The sequence below is a fragment of the Chroicocephalus ridibundus genome, chromosome 1, assembly GCF_963924245.1.
Source record: "Chroicocephalus ridibundus chromosome 1, bChrRid1.1, whole genome shotgun sequence".
NCBI classification, from domain to species: domain Eukaryota; kingdom Metazoa; phylum Chordata; class Aves; order Charadriiformes; family Laridae; genus Chroicocephalus; species Chroicocephalus ridibundus.
In genome coordinates this window covers 166,788,112-166,804,445 of record NC_086284.1, presented here as the reverse complement: position 1 = coordinate 166,804,445, position 16,334 = coordinate 166,788,112, and the positions used below count along the sequence as shown (strand labels likewise).

At 50.7% G+C, this 16,334-nt stretch overlaps 1 protein-coding gene across 2 annotated transcripts in view; it reads right to left on the bottom strand.

The window, feature by feature from the left end:
* Nucleotides 1–15,800, bottom strand: part of GRIN2B (glutamate ionotropic receptor NMDA type subunit 2B) — a 210,756-nt gene extending 194,956 nt beyond the window's left edge. The window contains exons 1-2 of one of the 2 annotated variants that reach the window (XM_063322603.1): nt 15,640–15,800; nt 14,337–14,783 (exon numbers count right to left, since the gene is read on the bottom strand). The gene's annotated coding sequence lies outside the window, so the exon portion shown is untranslated. Of the gene's footprint in view, nt 1–14,336; nt 15,012–15,639 lie in introns of those variants that run through there. The other variant, XM_063322602.1, reaches the window with a different exon arrangement.
* Nucleotides 15,801–16,334: the final 534 nt, after the last annotated feature.

Below are 16,334 nucleotides of genomic sequence, written 5' to 3'. Positions count from 1 at the left end.
CCAGTTGGGCTTGTGCGGCCTGGAGGAGACGGGGGGGTGAAGAGGATGATGGATCAAGGGGAAGGTGGAATGCCACAGGGTCAGGGGTGGATAGAGAGCTAACCCTGGGCAGCATTGATGGATGCACTGCCTCTGTGGTTGTTCAGCTCGGGGTTGGGGGGTGGGGGAGAGATGCCAGCCCAGTCCTGCTTACACCAGCCACAAGGCAGCTGTGGTCAGCAGTGTCTAAATGAAGTGGGTCGGGGCTCCTTGCCACTGTGCCTGATTTCCCTCTGCTCTGGGCCCTAGATGAAGGGGGGCACCTCTATCCACACCGAGCAGGCTGCAGTAGCATCCATTTCCGTCTCCCCAGAAAACAGGGGAAAATAAAGCACCGGCTACTCCTTCCCACCCTCTCCCCTGCGTATGTACTGCTAGCGCGGGTAAATTTATGAGTCAGCTCTCTCAGTCCCTCATGGTCCAGGCTTTCCCAAGATCGGAATGCAATTTACTGCCAGTGAAAGTCCAACGAGGTGTATAAATCTGCCCTCCTGCCACCACCTATTCTCACAACCCATGTCAGCCCACTTCCTCCTCACCAGCAACAAGAGAAAGTCTTCTGCTTAACTTTCCAGTCTCATGCGGCAACAGAAAGAAGTAAGGGAAGAGGCTTAGCACAAATCAAATCACTTGACAAGCCTCAATGTGTGTGAATTGGCTGGATTTATGACAGTTGTTAGCGCCACCATAGAGATCCTCACTACAACTAACAGGATCAGTTTGAGCAGAGGGAAACCAAAATGGACTGAATAAAAGTACGAAACTGCAAAGCACCCATCCTTTGGATGTTCAGAAAATGTGAGATGGCACAGATGCACGCAAACACCTCTCCCACCTCTACACTTTGCACTTACTTGAAGCCCATGGGTCCTCCTTGCAGGAGACTAGTCTACAAGATCATGGGATGCTTTTAGCCTGAAAAGAAAGACCAGACCTACGCATACATCTAGAGGAGAGGAGCTCCAGCCAAACCACCTGACTGTATCTCCTGGCACAGATAAAGGATGGGCACCTTCTGCCAAATGCTGATCAGCATATACTAGACCAGCTCAGCCAGGATGGAGAAGGTCAGCTTGGCTTCAGCCAACTGGGAGCTGACTATGGCCAAGAAAAACCTTAGTGTGGCTCTTACCATCTTGCTCTAGCAAGCCATACGACAATTCTCAATCACATCTTCTCCAAGCCCTCCAGTTTTGCACCAGGGAACTACATCCATCAGCAAGTGCTGCTCAAGGTCGAATGGTTGTTACCCAGTATGTTCTTCTATTTACTGGTATGAATGTATAATACAACTGGAAGTGAAACATTAAGAGGCCCAGCCTTCTCTTTACATTGCTATGCTGATCTTTCATTGAACAGACTATCTCCAGATGCTTTTATCCAAGTTCTGTATTTCTTTAGCTGGTGTAATAAACGTGGCATTTCAGTAAAGCCAAGGTTCAAGTTGAGTCTTTTTCATACGAACTTCTCTAAACCCCCAGGTTTCACCTAAAGAGAACCTAAGATTTGTCATATCCAGGAGGAGCATTGGACCAAACGCTGCCTTTCTGCCATCTCCTTTAAGTTCACTGAATATTTAGACAAACTATAATAAAGTAAATTAGGAGTTTTAAAGGGAATTTAGGTCTTTAACTCTCTTTTTTCTCTCCCTCTGAATCTCTGACAGTAAAATCAAATTCTATGATTTTCCATCAAGTTTTGTTCTGCAACTTTTAAACCATCATTTTATATTTCTCTTTCAAAAAGTCGTTCAGATTATGAGAAAACACCATTAAGTTGCCGTAAGTCTCAAATTCTGTTCAAATGGAAATTTCAGCTATGCCAAATACAGCCATTTTAAGCAGTTCTTACCAGAGTGTCATTGATTTTTCTCCTCCAGGCATAGTCCGTGAGGATTTGGGGGAGGAAACTCAACATAACTTAATCTGATCCCAAAACTGAATGTCAACCAGATTCTATACTTATTGCTGGTTTATACTGCAGGAAAAGAAACACATTAAGCGATCAAGAAAACACCTGAAAACTTACACAGCAAAAGAAATGTTGATGAATCTGTTTGTATCCTTAAAATTCCGTCATTTAATGCTTGAAAAACAAGGAAATAATCAAATATGAAGACAAAAGCCCCCACCCATTGTATGCAGCTAACATCAAGGATTTATGCAGCATTCATTGCCGGTATCAAAATAGACAATAGCTCAAAAGCGCTTTAAGGTGTTCCTCAGATGACAAAAATGAACAAGTTTATAAACAATAATATTTTTAAATTAAGCTGATTCAAAGAAATACTGCAAGCCCTTGCGTCTCGTACCACAGAGCAGACAGACAAAGTCGACCCAATCCTCACCACAGCCAATGCCAACATCCTGACCAACTTCAAAGGGACAGTGGATCCAGCCTCTGGGCTGCAGCTGAACCCTTGTGTAGGTACACATCACAATTTGTCCTGCCACAGTTGCTGAACTACAGTATCACAGAAGACTGTCATGTCAGAGAAGATACACGGATTTCTGTGTTACCCTGTGCACTTAAAAGCACACAGTTAGACTGCCAGGGCAAACCTTCTCGCCCATTTTCTGTTTTGTTTGATTTTTATGCTTCATCATGCAGGCAATATTTTCTTATTAAACATCTGCCTTGGTAGAAATAGGCGATGCTTCTAAATGCATGCAGGCAAAGATGTACAAAGACATATAATTAAATGTCATTCTTACACCGACTCCCTCCTGGGACGTAGTGGCTATAGAAGAAGCAAGCCCTGGCCACCTCTCCTTAGCTGAGGACAGTTCTCTGTTGGGTGCCAAGAACCAGACCTATGATACCTGGTCACATCAAGAGACCTCGTGTGCCAACTTGCCACTCTCTGACTTGAAATTAAGGTTTGAGAAGTTCAGAGATCGTGGCTGGTCTGAGCTATACGGACATTGCCATGTCTTGCAAATTCAAATCACATTTAGGAACAATTCACATCAGACCCAGACTGGGGGATCTCCAGGCCTTCACATTCAAAAAGAGATGGACTACCAGGTAGCCAGTTTTCTTACAGTGGAAAGATACAAGACAGAAACCCGGGGATTAGGAGACTTTGGATTCCTCCTGGATCGTGACTGTTTTCCAAAGGGGGTGGTAGAAGAGGGATAATTTAGTACAACCACTGTCATTTCCAGCCCCCAACCCTGTACATCCTTAACATGCAATACACACAGAACAAAAGAGAGACTTAAAATCCTTTAGGAAGCTCACCTATGTAGGCTGCCTTCGTAGTCAACAGGCATTAGCTTCTCCAAAGGGCAAGCTGGAGCACATCCATTGGTCTCCTGCTTTACACTGCCCTTCGAAGGACCCCCTCTTACTCCACTGACTCCCTGGAGATCCTCTGGGAACAAGTCTCCCACAACTAGTGTTAGCTTCCGGAAAAACTACCCTTTCCATATAAAAGTCAAACATCTCACCAAGCTTATAAAAGCAAATGAATAATGAACAACGAGAGGGGATATACCGAGGGATACAAACCGCAGGAATGAAAATCCCAAGTGATTTTAAAGATCTGGAGACAACTTTAAAGAGCTACCTGCACATTATAGGAAATGATAAAATTTTTCATTGAAGCAATAACTCTGGTTTCCTGTCACAGAGTCTCTGTAGTTCTCATCCCTCATCCTTTGTTTAAGAGCATTTGCTTGAGGACCAGGTCTTTGTTCCCTGGGAATTCACCTCCTCCTGTCACTTTTTCTCCCACCCGGAGTCAGTACTGAAGCTGGATGCTGATGCTAAATGAAACATTTTGTTGTCACTGGGAAATACAAATGCACCCAAAGCAGAAGAGCAAACCCGCACTGCCTAATTTGGAGGGAGAATTAGCTCCCATGTCTCCCGTATCTCAGAGGACTCTACAGACTCTGGGCTACGGAGTCGGCTTCTCCGTTTCTTTCATGCTGAAGTCATTTCCCTTTATATAAGTAATTACTTTATATCGGGCCAAAGAAACAAACTACCTCCACAGCCCAGTCGTTAGAGCACTCCCTCTCCAGCACAATGAATAGGCATTTATATAAAGTAGAACAGCTCCAACTGGAAAAGCTCCAGCCGAGAAAGCATTACTGCAGAGGACCCAGTAGTCTGGGCCCTCGCGTTGGCTAGAACGGCCTCAGAGGCAAGTCCCCACTCCAAAGTATGCAGAATATGAATGCGTCACCCAAAACCCCATTACTTTTCTGCTTACCAGGCTGCTGGCTATTCTGGGCTTTTCTCCGCTTTTTCATGAAAAGACATCAAATGCTCTAATTAATTTCAGCGCAGAACTAACAAAAATCTATGAAATTAATATTCTTTTTTTTGTGGGGCAGTAAATCTATTTTCTGCCATGTTCACTCCATTACAAACCTCTCCTGTCAAAAGCCTTAATCACCATTGCTAACGTCAAAAGCTGAAGTCAGGGATCTCTCTGACAAGCCGTGAACAAGGAACACGATTTCACCTCAATGTCCTAACGAAAAAAAAAAAAAAAGTATAAGAGCATTAAGGCAAGGTATGGCATTAAGCAACACTCATCTCCTGTTGTGTATCTCCTGATATCTGAAAGTTATTCCTCCCTCCAGTAAAAAAAAAAACCCTATCGCACAGAAAGGTGCCCGCTGTGGGCATCCAGCTTCTGCTTCAGAGAGCGCCGAGGCACAGGCACTCAGCTCCTGCAAAGTTCTCCGAGCCCTGCAGTTCAGAGAGCCTTTTAGCCCCTTTCCTCCCCATTGAAACGGTGCAAATTAAAAGCGGATAAAGCATGAATCTTACAGCTCTCTCTGAGTCGCTGGTTCGAAAGTTTGCAAACTTTCAAACCAGGGATTCAAAGAGAGCTTTCTGTAAGAGCCACTATATCTTTCAAGGCAGCCATCCCATTTTTGTAAGCGACTTAGTTTTTATCTCCTCCTGTTTAGAGTACGGGGCCCCCCATCATGTAATGAAATGATTGCAATGTCTTTTCTGAGATTCCATTTATGCTTTTTGTGGCATTTACCACTTTGTTACCTCCAGACGGAGTTTTAAAAGCTTCCTCCCTAGAATACTCAAATACATGGTACTTCAGACCACGTCCAAGCTGCTTTTATACTTCGACTTTCAACGTTTCAGGACACTATCTTTGCAATTTTAATTATATATAATATTCACCTTTTCAGTAATAAATTAGAGGGTAGTTTCAAGTTGCACCAAAAACGTGGAGAGCTGAAGAGGAGAGACTGAGAACAGATTATGTCATTCTGTCGCTTTCATTAGACTCTCCCTTGGGGATTGTCAGCCTCTGATGTTTCAGCTTGCCTCTGCTGAAACACGTCTGACACGAGGGAATCTCCCCTGAGATGCTCAGGCCACTGTCTACAGCAGCCAGCGATAACTGAGAATTACAGGGGAGGAGAGAGAGGGGCGCAGGGACACGCAGATCCCTCCCGCGTGCTTTCCACGCAAGGGTATGCCTACGTGCGAGTTGCCGCGAGCTAGTGCTTTTTTGTGCGTTTCCTCTGCCACAATGCACTTCAAACGCATTTCTCAGCAGAGTCCTGTGACAGATATTCCCCGGCAATCCAATCGCGTGCAATTAATTAACATCCCACTTTACCCGGCACAAAGAGATTCACGGCAGCAACCCTTTCTCCATCTTCCTCCTGGAGCACCTGGCAGCGTCCCTACACCTTTCCATGCAGCAGCGGAGCCATTCTCACTGCACAGGCTTCAAAACCACCTGCCCCCAGATGCTGTAAGGATTTAGGATTGCCCTTGGAATGAGAGCCAGCTTTAGTCTCCTAGAAGATCTTCTGCAATTCATTTCTAGGCGGTATTCACTTAGGGCCTTCAGCCTTTCACTTTCCAAACATCCACTGCGTATCTCCAGGACCTCATTCCCAGCCGGGGATGCTGGAGTAGCAGAAGTCCCATGTGGCAGAAGGAAACCACCGTCCGTTCTTGCAGCAGACTACAACTTCTCGCCTACCCATATCCCCCTGTGTCCTGTTCATGGCCCACAGCCAGAGGCAACGCATGGCCGCTGCTATCTTCAGCTATCATTAGGCTATGATGCCTATCACCTGAAAACAATTTTCTGTTCATTAGGCAATCAGCTGTGATGTAGGACATGGCATTTGTGCTAGTAAATTATCAGCGGGTTCATGACACCAAATCTCATCTGTCTCAGCTGGCTCCCAGTAACCGTCTCACCTTCTAGGCTGTTTTGAAATAGTGAACTTAAGTTTTACATTTGTTTCCTTTTGCAAAATCCTCTGCATTCTTCAGAGGTCATACATGCAAGAAACTACATCCACATCAAAGAGTTGTGCATATTAGCTCATCAACAGTGCTTAGTAACCCTATCAGATTAGAAGAAGAGGTGAAATAAAAATGTTAAATCCAAGCATAATAAAAAACAGAGCTTATCGTGTAATTTCCTCCATTTGAGTTTGAGTTTGTCCTGGTCACGTGTATAGAAAACTCCTGATTCTTACAAAAAACACCAGAGGTCAGAATTACATGCTTGTTGCTCTGCTAAAAAAAATAGCGTAACCCACCAGCAAGGATGTACCACAGTCCCCGCTTCTGCTGATGCACAGGAGGATATAAACCGGCATAGGCTTCCGGCCACGCAGCGCGCTCCCGATGCTGGCCAAACTCACAGTCTCAAAATGGCACTTTCAGCCCCCTCAGCTGCCGGCGGGGGAATCTCTGCTGACTCAAAGTAGGGGGACTCCTCTCTGAACCCATCGACCGAGCCGCTCATCCAAACCCCGGCCATGCGCAGGAAGCTCCTCCAACTCAGAGCACAGAGAGGTGCGACCGTGAAGGCCGGCTAGGGAAGAGATGATTCTCAGAAACCACAATGCTCGTGGTTCCCCAAATCCCATTTTATCTTCTGGAAGCAGTAAAGGTGAGTAAACAGAAGGCACCTTTGAGCTGTAGCTCATCTTGCAAGACAAAAGAATGACATCATGAAGTAGCAAGGCGTGTATTTTCACATTATTCGGTATGTGATGATATACGTCACCGCCCCTTGCGGTATCAGGTTTTTGCACACTAACTATTCAGATGCTGCGATAGTGTAAAACATTGGAAGCAATGGCCACAGACAGGTGAAGCTTCTTAATGAAAGGAACACGCTCTCAATCTGGAACTGCCCAAATTATCCCAAGATTCAGGGACTGCATCTGCAAATGCTAAAGCATCGTTCCCAGAGGACAGGTTTGTAAGTCTCTTCTGCACAGATTTCTATACTGAAGCTCTAGCCATCCCCCAGGACAGGACACGCTGTCACAACGCACCAGAGGTTTTGAAAACCAGACATCTTTGGGGAGGTCCCAATGTGCTCAAGCTGTGCCACCGGCCAACACCATCATGTTGACTCCTACAGGCACCATATGAGATTTGGAGCACAGGGACAAACCTACTCGGCACGGAGGTTTTCCTTCAATGGGACAGTCAGTCCCTCGCTCCTGCACACGGAACAGATCGACCTCATTATCTTTCTTCCAGAGTTGTTTGGTTAGGCATGCAAATATCATGATCTATTGTTCACTGGAGACAGACTTTATTAGATATAAAATCCTGATAGTTCAGCACCTACATCTAGCTTTAAATATCTTCAGTCACAGCCATCCTGACACGTTTATCAGCATCTTCTACTGTCACTAAACCATTATTGCAGTAAACATTTAATTTGATGTTTAATCTGCATTCTCTCTGCTTCATCTTAAACTCATTTATTTCCTGATCCGTCCTCGGTGACTAATGAGAATAATTGGCCCCTGTCCTCTTTCTGCAACGGTCTTTTATGTATTTGCAGACAGTTAGGTATCCACCCACAGTTGTCTTTTCTCCAGACTGAGCTTGCCTGGCTCTCCCAACCTTTCTTTACAGGTCTTGTTTTCTCTGATCTGTGATCATTGTCTTTGTTCACTCCCCCACGCTCTCCCCACTCCTTCCCTCTCTTAGAAGTCCAACCCCCGAACAGCATGCCGTTATCTAAGCAGGGCCTAACCACATCTGTAAATAGGTGTTAGGCATATCATTTCACCATTCGTGAACAAACGAGGATTGCATACGGAGCTCACACATGGGCTGGACAGCAGGTCCAGCAGAGGATGGTGGTCGCCAGAGTGATTCATTTCTTGTTCGGTGGTTCAACTCCAGACTAGGAGTGTAGGAAGAAAGAACTGTTCCCATTTCACAACTAGATAGCTACACACAGACGAAGCAGTGTAGGCTGACCGCTACCTTGAGAAGTAACTTGTAAGTTTGTCACATGAAAAGTTAACTGGACATGAGCTCCTATGTGCCCGGCACGTCAGGGTGAGCAAGAGTGACAGAATAATGTCCCATGGATTATTCAGGTCAGATAAACAGATCCACACCTGTTTCTGTGGATGAGCAATCAGCTGGGACAAGCCACCAAACAAAACAGACTATGAAGACTATATTCTCGTTTTTTCCCTAAAAGTGCTTCTTCCCCATAAATGTTGCAGCACAGCCATGCACACCAATATCAATGACACTGTATGTGCTCTGGGAATACAGAAACACCTTCAGTATTCAGAGCTGGCAACCTAACATTTTACCTGAGCCGCTTTCAGTGACTCTTTTCAGTTTTGAACCTTCTTTGTGGACAGGGTGAGAGGATAAAGGGAGTGAATGCTGCAGAGGTCTCAGCTTAGTATTCCTTTCACTTTGAGGCAGTAACCACACTCTCATTCCTAATTTCTCTTTTTCCCCAGATGCTTAATCAATCCATCTGTATTGGTGGTTCTGAAATGCGGTCTTCGATTGCTTGTGTTAGAAAGGGAAGAGAGCCACCCGGCATACTTTGTGGTCTGCAAATACCCTCTGTATTAGGAAGCATCAGCTGACAGTGAGTCTCAGAACACGTACCCTTTTCCTCTTCCCTTTTTTAGTGTCCCTGAGTACGGAAAAAGCAATATTTTTATTCCCCTCACATAAAGCATATTCAGTGTATGTGTAAAAATTTAAGAATGATAAGCCAGTCCCTCCTCCTGCTCAGAGCCAGCGTTCTCTCCTGCTTCTAAGAAAACACTAAGCAAAAAGCAGCCTTGCCTTGAGAGGTCCAAATTAGCCATGGTTTCGTTTGACTTGATGGCAGTACAGTTTGCACACTGCCTAGCGCCATGCATTTGTTTCTGAGCGCATAGAGAGGGTTTTTTCTCTGCATTTGACTTCAGGTGCATGGAGGTACGCTGCCTGGTTTGCACAGATCACCACATAACACTTGGTCGACTTTTACACACACCCATTCACACGCCAACACGCGATTCTGGCTGGGAGCCGGTGGTTTGAGGCTTAAGGAAGCCACAAGCTCTTGAACTATAAAGGGTGGGTTCGTTTGCATATTTTTTTCCCCAACATGAAAAGTAGCTTTGACATTTAACCCAGCTGGGTCAGTCTCCTGGTTCCCAGGCAATTAGCACCATGCCGCTAAATTTGCCAGAGCAAGCGCCAGCCCACACCTGCCGGGAACCTCCTCTCCTGTCTTCAGATGGACAGACAAGCAAGATGGGTAAGTCAGAGGGACGGTGGAGCCCCCTTCATGGCCGGAGAAATGGTTTTTTTAGTTGCCATTATGACGCACTTAGCTGAAGCAGGAACACAAGGCTCAGAAGAAGGGACAAGGCAGGGGTAGCAGGAGGGCCATGCTTAGCTTTAGATGTCTTATTTTCCTCTGGTTCCCCTTCCACATATTTCAGTGCTGCGATCTTCAAACTGCCATTTCATCTTATGCAAGGAGGCACCCAGGGCAGGAGCTAGTCCGTCTGACTGCGGCGAAGCAACGAAATGAATAAGTTGATTCACTGTGGTTTAAAGAATTCATGTGGACGGGTGGGTGGAGGACGGATCAGGGTAATAGCAGATAACTTATCAGCCCTGTTCCTCCCAACCACTCCCTGCTTTTCTATCAAGTACAAATATATCTCAAAGAAAGCTAATCACAGAATTGCAAAAGAGACGGGCAGTCCTAGAGCCCCGACGTCAGGCAGAGCAGATACGACCAGCATCCCACTGTAGGTTAGGCAATCACAGTATCTGAAGCCATCTCTCTCAACAAGATCATCTAGTTGATCTCTCCTATTAACGAATCCATTGCTTTGTGATAAATTGCGGCTTATACAAAGAAAATAAAAAAAAAAAATAAAAAAACCCCTCTGCGTATTCTCCAGCTGCAAGACAAGTCTCTTCCCCACTGCCCACCGAGCCATGCTGAGAAGCAGAGGACAGGCAGAGTAGAGCTGTGGCCTCCCTAAAGGCCGAGAAGAGTCAACCTCTGGGGACCAGCCCTCAGTCTGGACTATCTCGCAGGCACCTTTTGCGCATCTTAAGGTGCAAAAGATGGGAGCGGGGAATGGAGCCCATTGCAGAGACAAGCAGTGCTGTCTGCACAGCGCTCCCATCCCTTGCCAGCTTGGGGGAATGAGAAAACAGCACTGGGAATGAAATCCAGACCTCCCACATGGTACTGCAGAGACACCGATTCCCGGTGCCAGCCCAGGCAACGCGAGCCCAGCGTGGGAATCCAAGCGCAGCTCCAAGCGCTAGCGCAGAATGGCTCCAGCACCGGAGATGGGGTCCACCTGCCCACCTTCCAAACCAAGCACAAGAAACAGTCCCAGCTGAGCTCCAATGGCAGATGAAACACAGAAATTAATGCTGCCACCTTTTCCCCCCGTTGGTGAGGGTTTGGGGATAGGGTGCTGGTTCATAGGTTGACAGGGGTTTTATACAGGAGCAGATTATAATCCAAAATGAAAATAAAACAAATCAAAGTCTAAATTATGAGATGGGGATGGAGGGTTGGGATTTTTGCCCCTGCTGTGTATTTTCCATCTCCCCACGATCTCTTCATGCTCTTGCGCACACAATGTAAAACTCAGCCATCAACGCAGGTATCCTGAGAATGCTGCCCAGCCCAGGATGGCTGGGGGCTGCTCCTGACACCTCCTTTTGCCCAGCTATGGTCTCATTGGCAAAGGGATCACAAGAGGCACCAGGAATGGTGCAGGCTGAGCCAGGCCAGCACAGTGGGTGTGTGCCACCAGATCAGAGCCCAGCATCCCCAGGAAGAGAAGCAGCAGCTTTGACCACACTCCTTTCCTTTTCGCTGCTAAGATCTGCCTCTGTGTATCAAAGGCAGAGCCAAGGGGAAACTGAAGCAGGTCTCACACCCCCGGGCTCTTTCCCCACTCCACCCTCAACCTGCTGCATCCTGTCCCAACTCTATGAGACCCCCACCCAGGACTGGGGGACAAGCTGGTGTGGTGGAAAACCAGAGAAAACCAGGATATGCGGAGGTGACAGGAGCTGCTGCTCTGGGGCGGCGTGGGTGAGCCCTTGAAAATAGCCCATACCCACACATCCCCTCTTACAGAGCAGCCGGCACCCACGCATGCACTGCTGCTCTCCCCAGCGCTGCAATTGGGGGTACCCCAGGTCACCCCACACCCCCGGATGCCATGCACCTGCTCTGCTCACCAAGGTCTTGGACTGTGGGGCACCACTGGGGCCCCAAAAACTGGGGTTGCTGCATGCCCAGCCCTCCCTGCCTGCCCAAGGGGCAGCTCAGGGGGGACCAGCTGCCCCCCCCCTGCACTGCTAACAAGGACTGAGGCATCTGTGCTTGATGGTGGGGGACAATATTAGAGGGCACCTCCTTTTGCCCATGCTGGAGCTGGTAGGGAAGGCGAGGCAAAGTCCCAGGTAAAGGTAGCAGCAAAAGAGACTGGGAGGTAAAGGCAGAAGGAGGCTGTGGGCCCACGCTCCCTGCCCCCACAGCTGAGCATCAAAGCTGCAAGACCCCCTCCCCAATTCCCATCCACCCTGCTCTACCTCTGCCCAAACCTGGCCCAGGTCATGGCTGGGAAGGGCCATGGCAGGGATGTGGCACCCGCTCAGGCCTGGTGCCCTGCAGGCAGGGCTGGCGGCTGTGGCGGTCACCGGGCGGGCAGTGCTAGCCACTGCTCTCCAGGTGACCACACAGCCCAGCCCAGCTGCCAGGGGCTGCTGCCCTTGCCGGACACCCCAGGCAAGGTGTCCCCCCTTCCCTCCGATCTGCCTGCAAATCATGGGGTGGGGGGCAGAGGGGCAGGGGGCTGAGCCAAGCTCACCCAGCATCTGCTCTCCTCTCCCCTTGCCCTGTTCCTTGAGGGATGAGGGTGCATCCCAGCCGGACCCTCCTGCCATCCCCCCGGGTGCTGTGCTTTTAGGGGCTCTCACGGGCAAATGAGACCCGAGGGAGGGGACTACAATGTCCCCCCCCACCCCTTCCCGGGCGGTGCTGGGGTCCCGGGTGGATACAGCAGCAGGCAGGAGCCTGAAAAATTCCTCCCAAAAACGGGAGAAAGGCTCCCACACGCCCTCTTCTCCGCACAGGTAAACTTTCTGCTCCCACTTGCCGAGGGAGCGGGAGGGAGGCAGCGCTCTGGCAGGGAGGATCCAGGCGCGGATAAAGCCTGGGAAGCCTTAGGTATTTATAGAAGCACAGCCGGAATATGGCAGGAAAGGTGGCTCTCAGCCCCTCGGCGGGGAACCGCTCCTGGTTTTTAACAATAGCCCGACGAAACACCCTCAGAAATGTCGGAATGAGCCGCTGGAAAGGATCAAGGCGAGGGAGGGGATGGGAGAGGCGCGCCCCCGCCGCAGGATGCTCCGGGTGTCTCAAGGGCTGGGGGCCACCGCCCCGGACCCCGGCTGGCCCGGCGGCAGGGCTGGGGAGGGGGGCGGCCCCCCTCCCTCCTCCTCCTCCTCCTCCTGCTGTGGGGTGAGCCCACCGCTCCCTATCGCCTCCCCCCCGCCCACTGCCAGGCCTCCGGGCTGCTGTAGAGACGAGAGGCAGGGGGAGGCGGGTCGGGGGGAGCCCAGGCGGGGGCTGACAGTGAGGGTAAGGGTGGTGGCAGTCCACCCCGAGGGTTGGGGGGGGTTGCAGCATCTCGTCCCTACCCCCCCCCGCCTCCCTCTCGGCGTGGGGGCGCGCAGCCCCACGCGTGCCGGGCGAAGCGGCGCGGCGGACACGGGCTGAGGCTTAAAATAGCCCCGAGACGTTCAACACCTTGTGCCCGGCGCTCCCGGGAGGATGGAGGGGGGCGGGGGGGGAGGAAGGAGGGGGGGGAAGGACGGACGATGGAGAGCTGGGGGGGGGGCGGGGGGGGCGTCGGCCGCGGGCTCCCGCACCCCCCGGCGCTCCGCCGCCTTTGTCTTGCCACCATCTTACGGAAAGACTCACATGTCACGGGTACGGTCGGGATGCACCGGTGTCTCTCGCGTATTCTAACAGCCGAGCGGCACGATAGCCATTTTGCATCCCTCCCGAGTGGGCTGGGGAAGGGGCTGCCTGCGTGGGGACGCGGGGTGCAAAGGCGCAGGAATGGTTGCGGGGCGGCGGGGGGGGGGGGGGGGGCGGGGGGCGGCGCGGCGGAGAGGGGCCACGGTGCCCGCTGACAGCACCAGGGGGACGGGGATAAATTAAAACCCGTGAAGTTGCCTGAATAGAGCGCCTCGTAGGTTCAGGTTAAGTCTCTTGACGTGCTTGGACTTAAAATAGCCCTTCACCTCCACGCAAGCAAGCGCACTCGCCACGGCGCTGGGCGGGCTCCTGCCGCGGTGCCAGGGGCGGCCCCGGACACCCCCCACCCCCGCCACCGGCTCCCTCCCCGGCGCCCCCCGGCCCCCGCGTTAGGCCGCTCACGATGGAGGGGCCGGCGTGGGTTTTAAGTAATGCACCACCCTCCTCGGCAACGAGCAGGTTTCTACGTACTGTTATTCCTAATGAGCTCTATTTTCACATCCAAGCGTGACAAGGAGCCGCTGGACCAGTGAAAAGAAAGAGGCAATCTGCGGGTGGATGGATGGATGGATGGACGGACGGACGGATGGATGGATGCGTGGGTGGATGGATGGATGGATGGGAATTATCTTCGTTTTCACCCCTTTCCAAAGCCGTGTTCCACCTCCCGTGTCTCCCCCCACCCCACCTGCCCAACCCCCCCAAAAAAATCACAAGGGACTTTCCCCTGATTCCCGACGCGGTATGTAACTCAAAGCATCCCTCTCGCCTTCTCTTCGTGTCCTATTTGATGAGCCAAGCGGGAATCAACATGTCTGGTGAATGTTTCCTCCTTTTTTTTTTTTTTTTTTTTTTGCTGTATCTGCTTCTAAGAGCAGCATCCCTAAACCTTTTATTCTACCGTGAGTGGTCTTCCCTGGGCAAACCCGTGTACCAAAATGAGCTGCCAGCAAAAACACAGAAGCAGGAATTTCCCTACCTTGGTTTGTAGAAGCAGAACCTCTAGACGGACAGATCAAGGGAGAGAGCATGTTGGGAATGTCCAGTCTCCTCTTCTTGCTTGCATATCCACATAAGAAGAATAAGGGTCGGGGGGCAAACGTGGGGGAATGAGTTAAATAAAAAATCCTATTTGGCTGTAAAAAAAAATAGAGGATTCTTTGTGGCAATCTTGCGTCTTGAAGCGGTGCAAATTCAAAAGCCGGAGACAATCACTTCAGAGGATATTCAGCGCAAGTGGTGAGGATCGTCAAATGCAGGTTCCAGAGTAAGCATTCCTTTCGCCTTTTTAATGATTATTCTTATAATTATTCTTTTTTTTTTTTCTTTTTTTCCTGGAGCCCTAGTGGAGGAGGTTGTGTTTAAAGCAACTGGAGGTCGGTGCCGTTCTTCTGTGAAGCATGATTATCCTCAAAGCGTCCCCTTCCTGAAGGGAAAAATAAGCATCAATTTTGTATTAGAGGGGTCTGAAGGGGATAAAAACCGCTCCCCAACAAAGACATTAATATATTGAGAAGAAAGGGAGGCAAAACGCATTTCCCAACAGTGTACACGAGCGGAATAATAAAAAAAAATTAATAAAATAATAATAAAAAAAAAACAGCTGGCACGAGTCTATAAATAATTCAGATACGGGCTGACTACACCATTCCCGGGATAGGCATGCATACGAGACGGGAAAGCGGGCGCGATGTGAATCGCGGAGAGCAAGCGAGGTCCCCCCCCCCCAACGCCGCGCTCCCCGCGTCCCCCCCTCCCCACGCACGCACAGCATTTCGCCCACCCCCGGGCCCGGCCCCCGGGAGGGCTGGCGAGGGCCGTGCCCACCCCTCTGCAGTGCTGCCGGCACCGCTGCCCGCCGCGCTGCCTCCGGCTCAATGGGCAGCGCGGGGCGCGCACACACACGCACTGACGGGGGGGGGGGGGTAAAAGGGGGGGGGAAGGGGTGGGGGGCGCTGCTTCACCTGCGACGTGGATGCTTCCCCCCCGCATCGCCCCCGGGAACACGACCCTTGGCTCCCTGGGGTTTGGGTTGGGCTCCTTTTTTTTTTTTTTCCTCACCCCTAGGGGGGGTGGGTTGATGGCTGGGGGTCTCCCCCCACCCCCCACCGCCTCCAGCACACGCGGACAGGGGTTTACAGCGATGCAGGCATTTATTTCATGAACTCGCCGGTATTTTTATTTTATTTTATTTTTTTTTCTTTCGCCCTTTTCCCCTCCCATCTCGCACGGCAAACAATTCACACTTAAAGCTGTCAGAAAATACAGACCCACATACATACCAGCAAATCCTGCTTCAAGCACTCGGGCTGCTCTGAGCAGCTACTGCCCCCCTCTCTCCCCGCAAGGCTGAGCCACCTCAGACATGCTCAACTTCTTCAGTCTCTTCTCCGATACTGCCAGGACAGGAGATACAGGGCGGGGAGGGGGAAGTGTTCAGAGCATCACCCTAAAAATACATTGGGGGGAAAAAAAAAAAACCCTCTGCAATACATTAAGCCCCGAGAATTCTTCCCGGAGGTGGAGAAAGCACGGTGAACTAATAAAGCAGCTTAATGATTAATAAGAATAATAAAATATACACGCGGAAAATGGTGGGGAGGGGGGAAAAATGAAGGCTCGGGGGGAGGGGGGCGGGAATGCGAGTGAGCAGTGGGGAAACCGGGTGGGGGGAGAGGAGGAGGAGGAGGGACCGTGCAGAAAACGGGAGATCAACCCCTCCCCGCCGCCGGAGGGGGCAGGTCTCAGCCTCCGCCGCCGGGCGGGGGCGAAGGGGGAGCCGGTGACCGGGCGCCGAGCCGCGGGCGGCCCCGGTACCTGCTGCCGGGAGCGGGACGGGGCCGAGGCGGCGGGTCCGGCTCCGCACACCTCCGCGCAGCTCCGCGGGTCCGGCCCCAGGGACCGCAGCCGCGGGGAAAGGCTGCTGGGGAGCCGCCTGGTTGGAAGCGACGGAGAGAAGGAATGCTTTAAAAAGAAA